Source organism: Mirounga angustirostris, unplaced genomic scaffold (assembly GCF_029215605.1).
Source record: "Mirounga angustirostris isolate CCGP_5_RB_7025 unplaced genomic scaffold, mMirAng1.0.hap1 SCAF_1, whole genome shotgun sequence".
Classification (NCBI taxonomy): domain Eukaryota; kingdom Metazoa; phylum Chordata; class Mammalia; order Carnivora; family Phocidae; genus Mirounga; species Mirounga angustirostris.
In genome coordinates this window covers 135,827,959-135,835,073 of record NW_026991709.1, presented here as the reverse complement: position 1 = coordinate 135,835,073, position 7,115 = coordinate 135,827,959, and the positions used below count along the sequence as shown (strand labels likewise).

Below are 7,115 nucleotides of genomic sequence, written 5' to 3'. Positions count from 1 at the left end.
ATGACAGGTGGATTTCTGAAGTATAAAGCAACATGCAAGCTTATATATTTTCATAAAAGCACTTTTAGGGAAGCGTTCTATAATGTGAAGTTGAGAGCTCAAATTAGATATAATGAAAAGATGAGGTTTTATAAGAGTTATGTAATTCACATAACAAATATTTACATAAAAGTAAGTACAAAATTGCAAACATATTTGTTCTATCCTCTGAATCATCAAGTTCAGAAAATTTCTTACTGGAATAATTATAAGATAAAATTCCCAATTCTGAATGTTAATAAGGAAACACATATAGGCGCAATATGAGAAATGTAATTCTTCCTTCTGAGAAGCCATGAAGGAATAACATAGCTGCCCCTTGGGGATTGTCACAGCATCCCTAGAACTCCTAGAAACAGAACTAAAACTGCCTCCCCTCACTGGCATCGAGTTTTCTCTTCACACTTAGAGATGCTTATGACTGGACCACAGGTTAGTGAACTATTCTTAAATGTCCCTACCCTACAGTCCTCAAAAAGGCAGTAATATTTTAAGGTGCCTTAAGGAATATGTCCTTTTAATAACTAGTATTTATGCCATCCTAAATTCCATCAATCTAGCTTATGTGTGAGATGATTACGTCCTCTCTTTAAGCTCATAATAGAAATTTTATTCCATCTGTTCAAGTGAGAGAAAGGTAATGTGTTTTGTTTTGTTTGAGCTGGTATTATTGTAATTGAATTATTTTTTTCTAAAATCTTTTTTCTTTATTCAAGCCCTTTTGTTTGCTTTCTTGCCTTTTCTTAAATATCCAATTGATGTATAATCAACACACAGATTCACCCTAGTGTACATTTCAACGAGTTGTCTTTCTTCCTTTGATTTTATGCACCACTGCCAGCCATGCCTGTACCTGAGGAACCTGGAACCAAACACACACCCAGTATTTTTGTCTCTTCCCACAATGCAGCCCCAGCAAAGGGCCTTGACTAATTTGTTCTGACTAGTTCTTGTCCATCACCAAATATTTTAAGCTGAATTTAACAGAATTGGTATGGTGAAGACATGTGTCTTTAGCTAAATAAACAATTATCAGAGGATGAAGAGGAGGGATGCTCTTTATTCCTTGCCATTTATGGAAATGGGTTCTTTATCTCATCACATGTTCTGCTTCAAAACTATTCAGAGTTGAGCACTCTGGAGATAGGCTTTGATCTTTGCTATCCTCATCTTTTACTGAAGACTTTCAACTTTAAAACATTTGATGCTCAGACCATCACCAAGTTCACATTATATGCTTTAAAATTAATCATTTAAAATTAATTATTAAGCCTCTATATCAGCCAGGATTCATTACCTTGTGTTGTGATCACAACCCCAAAATCTCAGTGGCCAAACACCAAATACAGCTTACTTCTCAAGCTTGTTATATGTCTGTTGATAGAGTTCTGTTCATTGTTAACATGCAGGGACCAAGGATGACAGAATTTCCGTTTCACATGTGTCTTCGTAATTACCATAAGGGGGTAAAGGGAACAAGACAATCCTGTGCTTGCTTCTACAGCTTCTCAGAAGTGACATATATTACTTTCACTTATATTTCATTGACCAAACAAGTCCCGTGGCCATGCCTAACTTCAAAGGGTTCAAGAAAATACGATCCCTCTCTCTGTCTGGAAAGAAAATGTATGAAGAGCCCTCTTAGGAAGCATGATAAAAACAAAGAATTAAGCAAAAATATACAGTTGGGTCATCAGCTTAAAATATTAGCCACACATAATGATACATGTTAATTGGAGAACTCTGATATTCTTAAAAAAAAATAGAATCAAAACTACAGCCTCACTCTGGAAAAGAAATACAACTTTTAAGTTACATGTCTTATAGTGATTTTTTTCCCGTGTTTTTTTCTTGTTAGATATGTGTTTCTGGCCCTGTCCATGTTTCCTTTCAATTATATGATGACAAAGCTACTTGTACTCTAAGTTTTAGTCCATTATGGGGTATGTTACACAGCTGTTACTCGACTGGGATGGTGACAGACTATTATTAGCTTCCATAACATATCTTTATTTTCTGATGGACTTGCCAGCAGCAGTGAGCCAGTAATAGCAACTGCAGGGGTAAGAACTGTGGAGGTCCATCTGGAAGTAGATCACAGACACACACAGTCACGAGACGGCATCTGGGCTGCAGAGAAAAAAGAAACTCTGGGTTAGTTTACCAGGGAGGGTGGGAAAGAGAGTCATACAGGAAGCACTATTATCTATGAAATCCCATGTTATTTTAAAATATTGTATAAGCAAAGGCTGGTATTTACAAAAACACTTTTCTCTCTGAAAATCTCACAGGGCAGGTGTACACCCCATGACATCCTGGAACCTAACCTTGGGTTTAGGGAAAAGGAACTTTGGCAAGGGCATTCATCTTACTCCTTTTTCTTTTACTAAAAGTGACAGGGCAACTTTTTACTGAAAGTTACAGGACATTCTGTAGCGAAGGAGCCACTTTCAGAGTCTTATCTTAGAGACTTCTTTAAAGAATCACTGTCATCCCAGAGGAGATGAGAAGACTATCAATGTCTAATCCTCTTGTCTCTACAGTGAACAAACTTCAGCTGTTTATCAGGACGATACTCTCCAGTCAAATCCATTATAGTCTTTGAGTCTTTACTGACTCAATTCGGGAAACATTTCTTGCATAACAGAGTTTTGATACCTTAATTTGTTTTATGAGTTTTTAGATATTTATTAGGAAGTTCTCATTTTACTGATTAAGAAATCTGAGACCCAGATTTTGGGCTACCATGCGTGTCTTCTTTTAGGAATTCAGTGTCTCTACTGCTAGGTGTTGCTGCAGTGAATACAGACCTGTTCTCAGGAACTGTGTATCTATGAGAGGAGGAAATGACAGGTGGACAAACAATTAAAAGTGCAGAATACTTTGCATGCAGAAGGCAATACTATATACCATGTATTTAGTTCTTAATATATCTAGGCATTACTTTTAGATCCAATTTAAAAAGTTTCCTTTACTCCCCCCAAAACCCACAACTGGTTGATAGAAGCTAAGCTTTAGAGATGCCAAATAACTTGCCAAATTTATTAGTTCGCAGCTAATAAATAGTGGGCCAAGGATTGGATCTTAGGTTTGACTCCAAATTCAGGTGCTTAGCTACTTTACTAAGCTGCCTTAATAAAGATTTTGATAGGGAAAAAGAAATATGAGGTAGGTAGAAATAAGAGCTGCAAGGTGCTATGGGTTCAGAGGAGAGATGGGTTCCTGCAATCTACAACATTGTCTTTAAGCCTTTTTGTCCTCTTCTTACCCTGACTCTGGTCTGAATTGTCTTATATCCTGCATTGTTTATTAATTTATTATTTCTACTGATTAGAGTTTTTCTCTGCTGCTTTCCATTCTTCCTCCCTCTGACTTGAATGTAAGCTCCATGCAGGCAGAGATGTTTGTTTTATTCATGGTGAATACCAAATGTCTAAAATAATACCTGGCACATAGTAAGAGTTCCACAAATATTTGTCAAGTTTAATATCTTAATAACCTTACTTGGGAGAAATACCGCCTAGAAGGCATAACAGAATTTCCAAGTGGTCATGAGATTTTTAGTTTCAAAAATGGAGACAAAAGTATAAAAAGTATGAGGATTCTGCCCAAAGCAAATAATCTTCAAAATCTGGGTGTGACCAGGAATGTATTAGAAATGTATATATTACCTGCTGCTGGTGGTTGAGATAGCTGACAATAGTATCCTTATGTGATGTGAAAGAACAGCTGTCCAGTTTATATTTTCTTTTATATAATTTAGATTTTGAATAACATTTTCTTTTTTTAGAGAGAGCTAAAAGGCAACTTGAGGAGTTTTTCCTTTGCTCTTGTCCTCCCAAATCTGTCTTTTGAGCCATTTAGATCTGTTGACACATAATTTCCTCTGCCTTTACTTACCATTAATGCAGAGTCCCCTTCTTGGTTTTCATTGCTGGTAACTAGATTCTGTTGGTGAACTTTCTTTGCTGAATGAGTTCAGGCAAGTTGTTGTGACTTCCCACCTGGGTTTCTGTGCAGATCTGCAAAGAAACCAGGGATTGGCCATAATTCTTGGTTAGGTTTCAGAACCAAAGATGGCAATGGAATTGTGAAAGACACCATCTGTTTGAGTATAGAAATTACTTAGCTCTACTAGTAACAAGTGAAATCTGAAATGTTTTCCATTTGTGTTGGAAATGAAAGTGTTGGAAGCCTTCTGAGATTTGTGGAGGTGATGCTGAACTCAGGGACTCAGTCAAAAGCCTCTAGTGCTTCCCATCCTTTATTTCTCATCTGTTTGGTTAAGGGATTAGAAATGAGGTCCAGGTGGTTATGTTTTTTGCTTAGATTTTGAGGCATTGATACTTTGAGCTGTTGAGAACAGAAATAATTTTCTGAAGGATGACAGTTGAAGACAGACTAGACATTCCGCAGTCAGATCACAATATTCAAGCAGCTAGACATGAAGCAGCTACCTAAACACAGGACCAAAATTGGGTGAACGTTTAGGAACCAACTATCAACAAGATTGAGTTGGGAAGACAATTTGGACCAGGGGAAGAATAGTTAACTGTGGAATTCTGAGGCAAAGGCAAAATGCACTTTTGTGTGTTTCCTGTATAACCTTGTATGTGCACATCTGGTCCATATAAATTGACTTAAACAGAATAAAATGTATCTTGACAAGCAGAAAAAAAATTAATGTCCTCCTCACTGAGATGACAGCCAACACAGACATTTTTCTTGCCACCTCCCCTGGAAAAGTTCTAGGATGTTCTATTTTAATAGAACCCAAACCTTTATTATTCATCCTCTCTCTATTTCCTTCCACTACGAAGCATAAAGATTCCATTAGTAGGCTTATGAGTTCAGACATGAAGGAAAAGAGAGCTCTGCTCCTTTATATCAAAGTTATGTATCTTGGTATTAGTAATTTTTAGACTAAACTCCAAGAAATCTGCTAATGGGATTTTCCCAAGATTATATGGGCAATAAACACCTTAACAGAACCTAAAGAGTCTTCGCAAAAAATTAGGTGTTTGTACATAATGCTGTACTTTTAGAATAGGCCCTATTTATTGCCTCTCAGTGGATATTAAGCAGTATAAACTAGAAGTAGCATACACTGACACCTGGACACCACTGGACCCCAGAGAGCATAAAGCAGGACTTCCTGAGGAAGCTGAGTCCTTCTTTGCTGGATTATTGTCTGTGGTGTTATAGTAGGTTCCTCCTGCTTCTCATCTTAAGTCACTGACACAGAGGAGAGGAGAGTTGATACAGGAGTCAAATTCACATTGCTAATGCCCGCTGTACTGTCTTTGCTTTTAGTACTAAGCTCCACATTTAGTGAAATGTGTCTACAGCCAAGGACAGCCATAGGCTTCCTCTCGACTGCCAGATCAATTGATTTGCAGTCTGAGAGCATTTAGGCTCAGGGGATTGTGCTGTGATGGATTAGCAATTTGCCAAGGGTGTGGATGGGAAAGTGAGTTTCAGTAGCCCCTTAAAACTAATATCTAAAGTTAAAGGACAGAGCTCACAGTGCCACTCACGGGTCACAGACTCTGTTCCACTCCACTCGGCTCCACCTTGGCAAAAGTGTTCAGCCATACAGAGACTGAGCGGTGCATTGAGTCTCTGCTGTCTCCTGGAAGTATGCTGGGTAGAAAGTTAACAGCTATAGACCCTTCAAGAGCAAGTTCTTCACCTTCATGAATACAGACCTGGTTGCCTTCACAAAGAACCAGAAGGATCCCAGTGTCCTTGACGGCATGATGAAGAAACTGGACCTTAAGTCTGATGGGCAGATGGATTTGAAGAATTTCTTAATCTTATTGGTGGCATAGCCATAGCCTACCATGACTCCTTCATGATATCTGTCCATTTCCAGAAGTAAAACTGAGGAGCTCTTGGGCCTGGCCTCCAGACCACCCACCCCGTTTCCTTCCAGCCTTCCAATTATCTGTTCCTCACAGAGCAAACACCCCTTCTGGTAGGAATAAAGCAGTAGCATTGTTAGAAGTGCATGCACACACAAATAAAATAACTTTTAAAAAATAATAAAGGACAGGGGCACCTGGGTGGCTCAGTCGTTAGGCATCTGCCTTCAGCTTGGGTCATGATCCCAGGGTCCTGGGATTGAGCCCTGCATCGGGCTCCCTGCTCGGCAGGAAGCCTGCTTCTCCCTCTCCCACTCCCCCTGCCCGTGTTCCCTCTTTTGCTGTGTCTCTCTCTGTCAAATAAATAAATAAAATCTTAAAAAGAAAATAAAATAAAGGACAGTTGCAAAGCACTCCCCCTGAACCTTGAGAGTTTAGGACCTCTCTTTAATTAAGTTGCAGAACATTTCTTAGAAAGAAAAGAAAATGCAGAATTATAAATTTCTTAGCTATGATACTGAACAAAGTTTCAATCACTGATCTTTGACACTTTTATTCTATTCAGCATTTAAAGTGGTTTTTAAAAAAACATCCTTATCACTTGTGTTGTGGAGAGTCCAGTAAGTTTGCTCTCTATTTTAGAGGAAGCATTTTCTTTTGTTTAGCGAAACTTACTTCCTTTGAGTATCAAAGGGGTGCACACTCATTTCTAATGCAAGAATACTTGATAAATAAATCTGTCTTAGCCTTATCCTTTCTCTTCAGAATCAGAAATATATCACACTGCCTCTTGGCCTCACCAGACCAAAGCCTTGGCAGGGGTTAGGGCCACAGTGACAACTAGACTTGCTATATCAACAGAAGAAGTATGGGAGTGGCTCCTGGATCCTATTCCAGAATGGTATCTTTTAGCTCTCAGATCCTCATTCTCTACATTTTAGATTGTTGACCCAAATAATGGATCAGCAAACTATACCCTATGAGCTATATCCTGACCACTGCCTTTTTTTTTTTTTTTTGTATGGCCAAGACCTAAGAATGACTTCTACACTTTGATGGAGGGCACACTAAATTTGGATGCAAAGGAAGTTATATTTCTTGTTGGTCCATAAAGCCTAAAATATTTACCATCTGGCCCTTGATAGGAAAAAAATTGTAGACTCCTCATTTAAATGCATACAAAATTAAATAATAATACATTTAAGTAACTTT

General features: G+C 38.3%; 1 pseudogene; it reads left to right on the top strand.

Annotated features, from left to right (window-relative positions):
• The first annotated feature begins 450 nt into the window (after positions 1 to 450).
• LOC123862951 (protein S100-A11-like) lies at positions 451 to 5,920 on the top strand (annotated as a pseudogene).
• The last annotated feature ends 1,195 nt before the right edge of the window (positions 5,921 to 7,115 follow it).